General features: G+C 49.3%; 1 long non-coding RNA gene across 2 annotated transcripts in view; it reads left to right on the forward strand.

Moving 5' to 3' along the window:
• The window catches only part of LOC134949129 (uncharacterized), a 132754-nt gene that overhangs the window by 11903 nt on the left and 105721 nt on the right, over nucleotides 1-15130 (forward strand). For both annotated transcript variants that reach the window (XR_010183106.1, XR_010183105.1), the window contains exon 2: nucleotides 2552-2708. This is a non-coding gene — a long non-coding RNA (uncharacterized LOC134949129). The remainder of the gene's footprint in view (nucleotides 1-2551; nucleotides 2709-15130) is intronic.

The following is a 15130-nucleotide window of genomic DNA, read 5'->3' on the forward strand; positions in this document are numbered from 1 at the left end:
GCAAATGAAGCACAAAATCACAGATCTGGGCTATTATATAGGAGATAGGGAAGTTATGACTAGGGAGGCCAATCCCGGGATCGGGATCGGCGGGATCCCGGGATTTGGGCCCAAAAATGCCGGGATTTGAATCCCGGGATAGGACCTTCCAGTCCCGAGATTCAAGGGATTACAGTGCGCATGTGCGGGACGGTGGGTGTAAGTAATAACACTTACTATTAGGCGGGCGGCCGCGGCAGCCATGGACAAGCTGAATGCGGCGGCACTTCAAATGTAGCGCCGGCCGCCAGCCAATCAGAGCTGGTGGCTCGGCAGCCAATCAGGGAAGCTGCCGCAGCCAATCAGGAGCCACTGCTGCGGCCGCTTCCCTGATTGGCTGCCGGTCCGCCAGCTCAGGTTGGCTGGTGGCCGGTGCTTCATTTGAAATGCTGCCGCGTTCAGTGAGTCCATGGCTGCCGCGGCCGCCCGCCTAATAGTAAGTGTTATTACTTACACCCACCCTCCCTCCCGCGCCGCTACCAACCCTCCCGCGCCACTACCTACACCCTCCCTCCCGCACCACTACCTACACCCACCCTCCCGCACCGCTACCTACCCCCTCTCTACCTCCCGCACTGCTACCTACACCCTCCCTACCACCCGCACCACTACCTACACCCTCCCTCCAGCGCTGCTCCCTAAAACCTTCACTAGTCCCTACTGCAATCCCGGAATCCCGGGATTGACCGTTTTTCAATCCCGAATCCCGGGATTGAAAAAACGGCCCGGGATTGGCCTCCCTAGTTATGACTGATCAGCTATGCAAAAATGGGTTTTCCATCTCTAATTTGTTCTAGTCGAAGAATGGTTTGCAATATATCATTCAGACGGGACTGCATATCAAATGGTGTACTGTATATGCCTTTGATTAGAAATTAAATGAATGGCAAGTTGACTTGACACCAAGTTGTATTGTCTTTAGCCATTTTGTCTGTGGTAAACTCTCATTACTAAAGTCTAGCTCTGGAAGCACAATGCACAAAGGGCTGCATACAGTATGTTCACCTTGAGTTCTAGGCTTCAGCAACACAAAGGACCTGTGAACCATATAACAAGACATTACTTCTGACAGAAACTCTTGTCCATCCAGATCTACGTATGAGAGACTAGAATAGTCCAGATACTTTGGTCCTAGTTTTGATATGCCTGCTCTAGTGAGCGATGATACCAGGGACGTGCAGTCAGGGGAGGCAGGGGAGGCAGTGCCTCCCCTGCCATTAATGATTCAAATAATATAAAGCAGATACATATTCTGTGTCATATGTATCCACTTTATATTATTATAATCATTGTAGGCCATGTAATTAGTTTGGGAGGCACTAATAGCTAGTGCCTCCCGTAGCCAGTGGAAACGGGGACAAAGCGGGGGCGGGGCCATGCGCTGGGCTGTAAAAGCCCATTACAAAAGAAGGGGAATGCGGCACATATACAAGTGCCTCGCTGGCAGGGAAAGCACGCCCCTGCTAGCGAGGCACCAGTGATTGGACAGCGGATCCAGTGCTGATCCTCTGGTCCAATCACATAGACGCGGCCAGGAGAAGCGACGGGACCCGACAGGTACTGCTGCGGCGGAGCCCGGACACCGGGATGCGGCGCTGACTTAAGAGCGGCTCCCCCCTCCCTGCCTCCTTACTCACGGCACAGCACTGTCCTTGTTGCCGCTGCCGGACCGGCGCCTGTCACCCACAGGCAGAGCGGAAGACACAGAGCAGCAGCAGCAGTACATGGAGCAGGGGGGAGAGCGGAATACATGGGGCGCACCAGCAGCGGTATAGGGTATAGGGTGAGAGCGGAACGGCAGATCTGTCTACTGTGTCCCTCCCTCCTCCTAACTAAAGTGTGTTCCATGTCCCCCCCTCCTCCTAACTAAAGTGTGTTCCATGTCCCCCCCTCCTAACTAAAGTGTGTGCCGTGTCCCCCCCTCTAACTAAAGTGTGTGCCGCGTCCCCCCTCCTAACTAAAGTGTGTGCCATGTCCCCCCTCTAAATAAAGTGTGTGCCGTGTCCCCCCCTCCCCCTCCCCCTACTAACTAAAGTGTGTGCCATGTCCCCCCCTCCTAATTAAAGTGTGTGCCATGTCCCCCCTCCTAACTAAAGTGTGTGCCGTGTCCCCCCTCCCCCTCCTAACTAAAGTGTGTGCCGTGTCCCCCCCTCTAACTAAAGTGTGTGCCGTGTCCCCCCCTCCCCCTACTAACTAAAGTGTGTGTCATGTCCCCCTCTCCTAACTAAAGTGTGTGCCATGTCCCCCCTCTCCCTCCTAACTAAAGTGTGTGCCGTGTCCCCCCTCTAACTAAAGTGTGTGCCATGTCCCCCGCTCCCCCTCCTAACTAAAGTGTGTGCCGTGTCCCCCCTCTAACTAAAGTGTGTGCCATGTCCCCCCCTCCTCCTCCTAACTAAAGTGTGTGCCGTGTCCCCCCCCTCTAACTAAAGTGTGTGCAGTGTCCCCCCCTCTAACTAAAGTGTGTGCAGTGTCCCCCCCTCTAACTAAAGTGTGTGCCATGTCGTCCCCCCAGGCACATAAAGATGGGATCCAGACCCAGCACACAGTCAAGAGCTTTGCCGGTGGTGAGCGAAAACCACACTGTCAGCTCCGAGTCCTGTCCTGCACAATCACTGATAGAGACCCACGTGTGACAGACTGAAGAAGTGAGGAGGCACTGTTCATATCTGGTAAGTGACGGTTGGGGAGATTTAGAGCATTTGTTTGTTCTAATCTATTTTTTAGGCCCCTGTCCTCACCCTCCCTGTAACTCCCTCTTCAGTACTACTGCCCTTACCCTCCCTGTAACTCGCCCCTCATGATCCCTCTAACTCCTTGTCAGCGTCCCTATCCTCACCCTTCCTCTAACTCCCTGTCAGCATCCATGCACTCACTCTCCCTATAATACTCTATGAGCGTCCCTGCCCTCACCCTCCCCGTCAGCATTCCTGCCCTCACCCTCCCTGTATCTCCCCCTCAGCGTCCCTGCCCTCACCCTCCCTGTATCTCCCCCTCAGCGTCCCTGCCCTCACAATCCCTGTATCTCCCCCTCAGCGTCCCAGCCCTCACCCTCCCTGTATCTCCCCCTCAGCGTCCCTGCCCTCACCCTCCCTGTATCTCCCTCTCAGCGTCCCTGCCCTCACCCTCCCTGTATCTCCCCCTCAGCGTCCCTGCCCTCACCCTCCCTGTATCTCCCCCTCAGCGTCCCTGCCCTCACCCTCCCCGTCAGCTTTCCTGCCCTCACCCTACTTGTATCTCCCCCTCAGCGTCCCTGCCCTCACCCTCCCCGTCAGCTTTCGTGCCCTCACCCTCCCTGTATCTCCCCCTCAGCGTCCCTGCCTGCATACAGTGTAATGTGAATAAGATTGCGCTACAGTGTGGCGTAATTTGAATTGGAGGTACTGTTCTCAGGTGCTATTGTGTCCACGCCCCTTCCTTGGGAGACCACACCCCTCTTTTGTGATGCATGCTGTCCCTTTATGAGTTAAGTTAGGGAGGGCACCGAACACCCTTGCATCGGCCCTGAGCGGCGCCTACACTCTGGCCTGCACACACATATCAAGTGAGAGAGGGGGCAGATGGAGATATATATGTGCCTCCCCAGCCAAAGACCTCACCGCACGTCACTGGATGATACTATTCTAAAGTTTGTAAAATAGTTAACTGCTTGTCCCACAATGCATTAGCCCTGCTGATAATTTTTAGAAAGGAGCAAGAAAAAGTGTATCCAGGGAGCATACAGATTATCCTTCCTTTCTGCCTAGCCAAGGACATATAGCAGAGGACCTGCTGCAACTATAATTTTACTAGTTTCTCTAACGTCCTAGTGGATGCTGGGAACTCCGTAAGGACCATGGGGAATAGCGGGCTCCGAAGGAGGCTGGGCACTCTAGAAAGATCTTAGACTACCTGGTGTGCACTGGCTCCTCCCACTATGACCCTCCTCCAAGCCTCAGTTAGATTTCGTGCCCGGCCGAGGTTGGATGCACACTAGGGGCTCTCCTGAGCTCTTAGAAAGTTATAGTCTTAGAATTTGTTATTTTCAGTGAGACCTGCTGGCAACAGGCTCACTGCAGCGAGGGACTAAGGGGAGAAGAAGCGAACTCGCCTGCTTGCAGCCGGATTGGGCTTCTTAGGCTACTGGACACCATTAGCTCCAGAGGGATCGACCGCAGGCCCAGCCTTGATGTTCGGTCCCGGAGCCGCGCCGCCGTCCCCCTTACAGAGCCAGAAGCAAGAAGATGGTCCGGAAAATCGGCGGCATGAAGACTCTGTCTTCACCAAGGTAGCGCACAGCACTGCAGCTGTGCGCCATTGCTCCTCTCACACACTTCACACTCCGGTCACTGAGGGTGCAGGGCGCTGGGGGGGGCGCCCTGAGGCAGCAATAAAAACACCTTGGCTGGCTAAAATACCTCAATATATGGCCCCAGGGGCTATATATGAGGTAAATACCCCTGCCAGAATTCCATAAAAAACGGGAGAATAGGCCGCGAAAAAGGGGCGGAGCCTATCTCCTCAGCACACTGGCGCCATTTTTCCCTCACAGCTCGGCTGGAGGGAAGCTCCCTGGCTCTTCCCTGCACAGTAAGAGGGAAAAGAGAGGGGGGGCATTAAAATTGGCACTGTATACAGTATATTATATAAAAGCTATTAGGGACATAACTCAGTTAGTCCCTGTATATATATAGTGCTCTGGTGTGTGCTGGTATACTCTTACTCTGTCCCCCCAAAGGGCTTTTGTGGGTCCTGTCCTCGTTTAGAGCATTCCCTGTGTGTCTGCGGTGTGTCGGTACGGCTGTGTCGACATGTTGAATGAGGAGGCTTATATGGTGACAGAACAGAGGCCGATATATGTGATGTCGCCCCCTGTGGGGCCGACACCAGAGTGGATGGATAGGTGAAAGGTATTAACCGACAGTGTCAACTCCTTACATAAAAGGGTGGATGACGTAACAGCTGTGGGACAGCCGGCTTCGCAGCCCGTGCCTGCCCAGGCGTCTCAAAGGCCATCAGGGGCTCAAAAACGCCCGCTCTCTCAGATGGCAGACACAGATGTCGACACGGAGTCTGACTCCAGTGTCGACAAGGTGGAGACATATACACAATCCACTAGGAACATCCGTGACGTGATCCCGGCAATAAAAAATGTGTTATACATTTCTGACTTTAACCCAAGCACCTCTAAAAATGGGTTTTAGGTTTGGGGAGAAAAAACAGGCAGTGTTTTGTTCCCCCATCAGATGAATAAATGAAGTGTGTGAAAGCGTGGGTTCCCCCGTTAAGAAACTGGTAATTTATAAAAAGTTACTGATGGCGTACCCTTTCCCGCCAGGTGGATAAGTTACGCTGGGAGATATCCCCTAGGGTGGATAAGGCGCTCACACGTTTGTCAAAAAAGGTGGCACTGCCGTCTTAGGATACGGCCACTTTAATAGGTACCTGTTGATAAAAAACAGGAGGCTATCCTGAAGTCTGTATTTACACACTCAGGTACTAGACTGAGACCTGCAGATAGTGCTGCTGCAGCGTGGTCGGTGACCCTGTCAAACAGGGATACTAGTTGGCAAACATAAAAACATATTAAAGACGTCGTCTTATATATGGGGGATGCACAGAGGGATATTTTGCCGGCTGGCATCCAAAATAAATGTAATGTCCATTCTGTCAGGAGGGTATTAGAGACCTGTCACTGGACAGGTGATGCTGACTTAAAAAGCGCATAGAGAGCCTTATAAGGGTGAGGAATTATTTGGGGATGGTCTCTGGGACCTCGTATCCACAGCAACTGCTGGGAAGAAATAATTTTACCTCAGGTTTCCTCACAGACAAAGGTACAGTCCTTTCGGCTTCAGAAAAGCAAGCGGGTCAAATGGCGCTTCCTTTCTGTACAGAGACAAGGGTAGAGGGAAAAAAGCTGCACCAGTCAGCCTGTTCCCAGAATCAAGATTCTTCCCCCGCCTCCTGTGAGGCCACACCATGACGCGGGTGCTCCACAGGTGTAGCCAGGTACGGTGGGGGGCCGTCTCAAAAATTTCAGCAATTAGTGGGCTCGCTCACAGGTGGATCCCTGTTTCTTTCAAGTAGTGTTTCAGGGGTACAAGCTGGAATTCGAGATGTCTCCCCCCAGCCGTTTTCCTAAAATATGCCTTGCTGACAACTCCCTCAGGCAGGGAGGCTGTGTTAGAGGCAATTAATAAGCGGTATTCCCAGCAGGTAATACTCAAGGTGCCCCTACTTCAACAAGGACGGGGTTACTATTCCACACGGGTTGGGGTACCGAAACCGCATGGTTCGGTGTGACCCATTTTATATTTAAAATCCTTGAACACAAAAATTCAAGTTCAAGATGGAATCGCTCAGGGCGGTTATTCCAAGCCTGGACGAGGGGGATTACATGGTATCCTGGGACATCAAGGATGCTTACCTGCATGTCCCCATTTACCATCCTCGCCAGGAGTACCTCAGATTTGTGGTACAGGATTACCATTACCAAGTCCAGACACTGCCGTTTGGACTGTACATGGCACCGAGGGTGTTTTATCAAGGTAATGGCCGAAATGTTGATACTCCTTCAAAAAAAAGGGAGTTGTAATTATCCCGTACTTGGACAATCTCGTTATAAGGGCGAGGTCCAAGGAGCAGTTGGTAGTCGGGGTAGCACTATTTTGGAAAGTGCTACAACAGCATGGTTGGATTCTAAACAGTCCAAAGTCACAGCTGGTTCCTATGACACGTCTACTGTTCCTGGGGATGGTTCTGGACATAAACCAGAAATAGTGTTTCTCCCGGAGGAGAAAGCCAAGGAGTTGTCATCTCTAGTCAGAGACCTCCTGAAGCCAAAATAGGTAGCGGTGCATCATTGCACGCGAGTCCTGGGAAAAATGGTAGCTTCCTACGAAGCAATCCCATTAGGCAGGTTCCATACAAGAACTTTTCAGAGGGACCTGTTGGACAAGTGGTCCGGATCGCATCTTCCGATGCATAGGCTGATAACCCTGTCTCCAAGGACCAGGGTATCTCTACTGTGGTGGCTGCAGAGTGCCCATCTTCAAGAGGGCCGCAGGTTTGGCATACAGGACTAGGTCCTAGTGACCATGGATTCCAGCCTTTGAGGCTGGGAGGCAGTCACACAGGGAAGAAATTTCCAGGGACTTTGGTCAAGTCAGGTTATTTCCCTACACATAAATATTCTGGACCTGAGGGCCATTTACAATGCCCTGAGGCCGGCAAGGCCTCTGCTTCAAAACCAGCCGGTACTGATCCAATCAGACAACATCACGGCAGTCGCCCATGTAAACCAACAGGGCGGCACAAGAAGCAGGATGGCGATGGCAGAAGCCACAAGGATTCTCCGATAGGCGGAAAATCATGTGTTAGCACTGTCAGCAGTGTTCATTCCCGGAGTGGACAACTGGGAAGCGGATCTTCTCAACAGACACGACCTCCACCCGGGAGAATGGGGACTTCCTCCAGAAGTCTTCCAATAGGATTGTACACCATTGGGAAAGGCCACAGGTGGACATGATGGCGTCCCGCCTCAACAAAAAGCTATAAAAGATATTGCACCGGGTCAAGGGACCCTCAGGCGATAGCTATGGACGCTCTGGTAACACCGTGGGTGTACCAGTCGGTTTATGTGTTCTCCCCTCTGCCTCTCATACCAAAGGTACTGAGAATAATAAGAAGGCGAGGAGTAAGAACGATACTCGTGGATGGCCAAGAAGAGCTTGGTACCCAGAACTTCAAGAATTTATATCAGAGGACCCATGGCCTCTGCCACTCAGACAGGACCTGCGGCAGCAGGGGCCCTGTCTGTTCCAAGACTTACCGCGGCTGCGTTTGTCGGCATGGCGGTTGAACGCCGGATCCTGAAGGAAAAGGGCATTCCGGAGGAAGTCATTCCTATGCTTACTAAAGCCAGGAAAGAGGTTACAGCAACTCATTATCACCGCATATGGCGAAAATATGTTGCATGGTGTGAGGCCGAAAGGGCCCCAACAGAGGAATTTCAACTAGGTCGATTTCTGCATTTCCTGCAAGCAGGAGTGACTATGGGCCTTAAATTGGGTTCCATTAAGGTACAGATCTCGGCTCTGTCGATTTTCTTTCAAAAAGAACTAGCTTCAGTACCTGAAGTTCAGACATTTATAAAAGGAGTGCTGCAGAGTCAGCCCCCGTTTGTGCCTCCTGTGGCACCTTGGGATCTCAACGTGGTGTTGAGTTTCTTAAAATCACATTGGTTTGAACCACTAAAAACCGTGGATCTGAAATATCTCACGTGGAAGGTGGTTATGTTATTGGCCTTGGCTTCTGCCAGGCGAGTATCAAAGTTGGCGGCTTTGTCTTGTAAAAGCCCTTATTTGATTTTTCATATGGATAGGGCAGAATTGAGGACTCGTCCCCAGTTTCTCCCAAAGGTGGTGTCAGCGTTTCACCTGAACCAGCCTATTGTGGTGCCTAGGCTACTAGGGACTTGGAGGACTCCAAGTTGCTAGACGTTGTCAGGGCACTGAAAATATATGTTTCCAGAACGGCTAGAGTCAGAAAATCTGACTCGCTGTTTATCCTATATGCACCTAACAAGCTGGGTGCTCCTGCTTCTAAGCAGACTATTGCTCGTTGGATTTGTAGTACAATTCAGCTTGCACATACTGTGGCAGGCCTGCCACAGCCAAAATCTGTCAATGCCCATTCCACAAGGAAGGTGGGCTCATCTTGGGCGGCTGCCCGAGAGGTCTCGGCTTTACAACTTTACCGAGCAGCTACTTGGTCAGGGGCAAACACGTTTGCAAAATTCTACAAATTTGATACCCTGGCTGAGGAGGACCTGGAGTTCTCTCATTCAGTGCTGCAGAGTCATCCGCACTCTCCCGCCCGTTTGGGAGCTTTGGTATAATCCCCATGGTCCTTACGGAGTTCCCAGCATCCACTAGGACGTTAGAGAAAATAAGAATTTACTCACCGGTAATTCTATTTCTCGTAGTCCGTAGTGGATGCTGGGCGCCCATCCCAAGTGCGGTTTATCTGCAATACTTGTACATAGTTATTGTTAACTTAATCGGGTTATTGTTGAGCCATCTGTTGAGAGGCTCTATTGTTTCATACTGTTAACTGTGTTTCATATCACGAGTTGTACGGTGTGATTGGTGTGGCTGGTATGAGTCTTACCCGGGATTCAAAATCCTTCCTTATTGTGTACGCTCGTCCGGGCACAGTACCTAACTGAGGCTTGGAGGAGGGTCATAGTGGGAGGAGCCAGTGCACACCAGGTAGTCTAAGATCTTTCTAGAGTGCCCAGCCTCCTTCGGAGCCCGCTATTCCCCATGGTCCTTACGGAGTTCCCAGCATCCACTACGGACTACGAGAAATAGAATTACCGGTGAGTAAATTCTTATTTTTTCCTCAGTTTTATTTGAGAAATCAGCAGTTTATTACACAATAATGCATTAAGAGCTGCATCAAAAACTGGGAGAAGAGAATTGGCATATCAAGCAGGCCTATGAGAATCCTCAGCGCTATATAATATTATTTTCTAAGTGTAGACTTGAATGCCTGTTTAGAATTTCCATGCACCTCAGATTGCAAATGCAAAGCCCAGTGTGAGGATGGAGTATAGGTTTGGCATAGGTGTCCTGGCAGCTAGAGCCACCCCTGCGATCTGGTATTAGGATTCCCATTCAGAAGTGTTGAATTTATTAGGAAGTGAAAGTTTTAATGACATTGGCCAGCAGTCACATTATCTCTTATTCAGAGATGGGTTTCTACTTTCTAATGTTTTTGTCGACTACAGGTAATATCAGGGAACTTTGGTGGTCATTCCGAGTTGTTCACTCGGTGCCGATTTTCGCTATATTGCGATTAGTCGCTTACTGCGCATGCGCAAGGTTCGCAGAGCGCATGCGCTTAGTTATTTTACTCAAAAGTTAGGTATTTTACTCACGGCATAACGAGGATTTTTCATCGTTCTGGTGATCGTACTGTGATTGACAGGAAGTGGGTGTTTCTGGGCGGAAACTGGCCGTTTTCTGGGCGTGTGCGAAAAAACGCTTGCGTTTCTGGGAAAAACGCGGGAGTGTCTGTAGAAACGGGGGAGTGTCTGGGCGAACGCTGGGTGTGTTTGTGACGTCAAGCCAGGAACGAAACTGACTGAACTGATCGCAGTGTAGGAGTAAGTCTGGAGCTACTCAGAAACTGCTAAGAAATTTCTATTCGCAATTCTGCGAATCTTTCGTTCGCAATTCTGCTAAGCTAAGATACACTCTCAGAGGGCGGCGGCTTAGCGTGTGCAATGCTGTTAAAAACAGCTAGCGAGCGAACAACTCGGAATGAGGGCCTTTGTGTATGTGCCTCAGCTGACGGCCCTGGGAGGATTTATTTATTGATTTTAGTGGCAACATCAGTCTTGAACATGTGCCTACCTCAGACACTGGTTTATTATGATCCATTTTTTACCTCAGAGTCAGGGGGATTATTATTTCCTCACAACTACTGTACTACGTGAGGAGAAGGATGATGATAATAACGCAGTGACAAACCTCTGTGTGTGTCATTTTTGTATATTCATGCCTGATACAGTCAGAGGCGAAATATGCAGTATATCTGTGACAGAAACCAGCGCTGCATTATCTATCATCGGTCTCTGACAGAAAGCTCCTCAGTGCCCAATGTGACTTTAAAGACACAGCTGTCCTAATCCCTTCCTCGGACTCTGCATCTACCACAGAGGGGATATGGGCCCTTGGGTCGACTCAGCTTAGGTCGACAGTCATTAGGTCAACCATGGAAGGTCGACATGTTTTAGGTCGACAGGGACAATAGGTCAACATGGTCATTAGGTTGACAGGTCAAAAGATCGACATGGGTTTTTGGACTTTCTTTGACGTTGTTTTCTTCGTAAAGTGAGGGGGAACCCCAATTAGTGCACCTTGTCTCCTCGCATGGCTCGCTTTGCTCACCATGCTTCGGGCAAGGTACCTCGCTGCGCTCGGCACAGGTTACCATTCTCAATTGTAGTCCACATAGATCGTCAAGTATGAAAAAGTCCAAAAAATTGAAAAAAAGTGAAAAACTCATGTCAACCTTTTGACCTGTTGACCTAGTACATGTCGGCCTAATGACCATGTCGACCTATTGACCATATCATCCTAATGCATGTCGACCTTCATTGGTCGACCTAATGACTGTCAACCTAAGCTGTGTCGACCTAACGAACGTATCCCCACGGAGGAGGAACTTGAGGATTAAGCAATATGGGAAGGACCAGCAATGGGTTTGTCATGAGAGTACCCTTTAATCATATTTCGGGTCTTCACTTGCTGCCAGCTCCGGGCAGAGGTATATTGCCAGCTACGGGCAGTACTTGGACAGGTTAGGTTTGCCTGCTACAGGCAGTTTCAGGGAGTGATAAAATAGATTGGCCTAAACAGGCATCCCTGTGAGAAATCCATATTATTTGTATTTATTTAGTTATATTTGATACGAACAAACTTACCATAATATGGAGAAAGACCTGAATGATTAGCTCAGAGTTGTACCTCAGAATGTGAATTGGCCATCAGGTATTATTTCTGAAGGATTTCTCATAAACCTCCTAATGATAATGTGTGGAACTCCATTCTAAAAGTAAAACATTCTATACCCTTAATACCATGAAATAATGACACGGAGACTTGAATTTGGCAGAAAATTGTTAGCTATTTATTGTACCCTAACCATTAGAAAAAAACCTGTAAAGTAAAAATTAAGTTAACATGCCTATTCAACCGACATATGGTGGCAGAAAAAAGAACGGCTATAACCCACTGAAGAAGATAACCTCAGAACATTAAAAACCCAAACAATCCTAATCTACCACAAACCATACATAGGTAATAGGTGCCCGACTCAGACCTCCACGCTGACTGCCCACCCTGATGGGTGATGACGCTGCCCCCTGATGGGTGATCTAGCGGCCTTAAAAGTCAATGGAGGTGAGTGCACCTAAACCACACCAATACTGTAAAAACTGTGACTAACAAGTCAAACTATAACCTGACGTTCTTTTCTGCCAACAAATAGTCAACGATAAACCACAACCCAAAGCCAAGACACTCCGCGCCAAAACATCTACCTAATGGGGTGGGAGGGCGGGAAGGCAAACTAGCAGAGAGAGACCCCTAGATGACCTATACCACCCTATATATGCTGATCCCTCCCCTATCTACCATTGGCTGTACTTTTCATAACCCCTTATGTCCACACCCATCACAGGAGGTTTATCTCTCTCCATTCCTATGCCTGTCATTTCGTTCTCCTTCCTTCTGATAAATGCTGTGTCCCAGATGAGGGAGTAGTGGACACTTATATCCATTTTTGCAATATATAAGGAAATAACAGGGTGTCAGCCAGAGAGACTGAGACTGTGCCTTCATCCTTCAGTGCTGAAGAAAAATCTGATTCAGTGAGTGTAAAGGTGGGTACACAGTGATGAGCGGGTTCGGTTCCTCGGAAACCGAACCCCCCCTCGAACTTCACCCATTTTACATGGGTCCAAGGCATACTCGGATTCTCCCGTATGGCTCGGTTAACCCGAGCGCGCCCGAACGTCATCATCCCACTGTCGGATTCTCGCGAGATTCGGATTCTATATAAACAGCCGCGCGTCGCCGCCATTTTCACTCGTGCATTGGAAATGTTAGGGAGAGGACGTGGCTGGCGTCCTCTCCGTTTATTAATAATATTTGTGCTTATTGCTTAATTGTGGGGACTGGGGAGCAGCTGTATTATATAGGAGGAGTACAGTGCAGAGTTTTGCTGACAGTGACCACCAGTATACGTTGTCTGCCTGAAAAACACTCCATATCTGTGCTCAGTGTGCTGCATATATCTGTGCTCACACTGCTTAATTGTGGGGACTGGGGAGCAGCTGTATTATATAGGAGTAGTACAGTGCAGAGTTTTGCTGACCAGTGACCACCAGTATACGTTGTCTGCCTGAAAAACACTCCATATCTGTGCTCAGTGTGCTGCATATATCTGTGCTCACACTGCTTAATTGTGGGGACTGGGGAGCAGCTGTATTATATAGGAGTAGTACAGTGCAGAGTTTTGCTGACCAGTGACCACCAGTATACGTTGTCTGCCTGAAAAACACTCCATATCTGTGCTCAGTGTGCTGCATATATCTGTGCTCACACTGCTTTATTGTGGGCACTGGGGACCACCAGTATATTATATAGGAGGAGTACAGTGCAGAGTTTTGCTGACCAGTGACCACCAGTATACGTTGTCTGCCTGAAAAACACTCCATATCTGTGCTCAGTGTGCTGCATATATCTGTGCTCACACTGCTTTATTGTGGGCACTGGGGACCACCAGTATATTATATAGGAGGAGTACAGTGCAGAGTTTTGCTGACCAGTGACCACCAGTATACGTTGTCTGCCTGAAAAACACTCCATATCTGTGCTCAGTGTGCTGCATATATCTGTGCTCACACTGCTTTATTGTGGGCACTGGGGACCACCAGTATATTATATAGGAGGAGTACAGTGCAGAGTTTTGCTGACCAGTGACCACCAGTATACGTTGTCTGCCTGAAAAACACTCCATATCTGTGCTCAGTGTGCTGCATATATCTGTGCTCACACTGCTTTATTGTGGGCACTGGGGACCACCAGTATATTATATAGGAGGAGTACAGTGCAGAGTTTTGCTGACCAGTGACCACCAGTATACGTTGTCTGCCTGAAAAACACTCCATATCTGTGCTCAGTGTGCTGCATATATCTGTGCTCACACTGCTTTATTGTGGGCACTGGGGACCACCAGTATATTATATAGGAGGAGTACAGTGCAGAGTTTTGCTGACAGTGACCACCAGTATATATAGCAGTACGGTACGGAAGGCCACTGCTCTACCTACCTCTGTGTTGTCAAGTATACTATCCATCCATACCTGTGGTGCATTTCAGTTGTGCGCAGTATATATAGTAGTAGGCCATTGCTATTGATACTGGCATATAATTCCACACATTAAAAAATGGAGAACAAAAATGTGGAGGTTAAAATAGGGAAAGATCAAGATCCACTTCCACCTCGTGCTGAAGCTGCTGCCACTAGTCATGGCCGAGACGATGAAATGCCATCAACGTCGTCTGCCAAGGCCGATGCCCAATGTCATAGTAGAGAGCATGTAAAATCCAAAAAAAAAAGTTCAGTAAAAATGACCCAAAAATCAAAATTGAAAGCGTCTGATGAAAAGCGTAAACTATATGCCATTTACGACACGGAGTGGCAAGGAACGGCTGAGGCCCTGGCCTATGTTCATGGCTAGTGGTTCAGATTAACATGAGGATGGAAGCACTCATCCTCTCGCTAGAAAAATGAAAAGACTTAAGCTGGCAAAAGCAGAGCAAAGAACTGTGCGTTCTTCTAAATCACAAATCCCCAAGGAGAGTCCGATTGTGTCAGTTGCGATGCCTGACCTTCCCAACACTGGACGGGAAGAGCTTGCGCCTTCCACCATTTGCACGCCCCCTGCAAGTGCTGGAAGGAGCACCTGTAGTCCAGTTCCTGATAGTCAAATTGAAGATGTCACCGTTGAAGTACACCAGGATGAGGATATGGGTGTTGCCGGCGCTGGGGAGGAAATTGACAAGGAGGATTCTGATGGTGAGGTGGTTTGTTTAAGTCAGGCACCCGGGGAGACACCTGTTGTCCGTGGGACGAATATGGCCATTGACATGCCTGGTCAAAATACAAAAAAAATCACCTCTTCGGTGTGGAATTATTTCAACACAAATGCGGACAACAGGTGTCAAGCCGTGTGTTGCCTTTGTCAAGCTGTAATAAGTAGGGGTAAGGACGTTAACCACCTAGGAACATCCTCCCTTATACGTCACTTGGTCCGCATTCATCAGAAGTCAGTGACAAGTACAAAAACTTTGGATGACAGCGGAAGCAGTCCACTGACCACTAAATCCCTTCCTCTTGTAACCAAGCTCCTGCAAACCACACCACCAACTCCCTCAGTGTCAATTTCCACCTTACACAGGAAAGCCAATAGTTCTGCAGGCCATGTCACTGGCAAGTCTGACGAGTCCTCTCCTGCCTGGGATTCCTCCGATGC

This window comes from Pseudophryne corroboree, chromosome 8 (assembly GCF_028390025.1).
Source record: "Pseudophryne corroboree isolate aPseCor3 chromosome 8, aPseCor3.hap2, whole genome shotgun sequence".
NCBI classification, from domain to species: Eukaryota; Metazoa; Chordata; class Amphibia; order Anura; family Myobatrachidae; genus Pseudophryne; species Pseudophryne corroboree.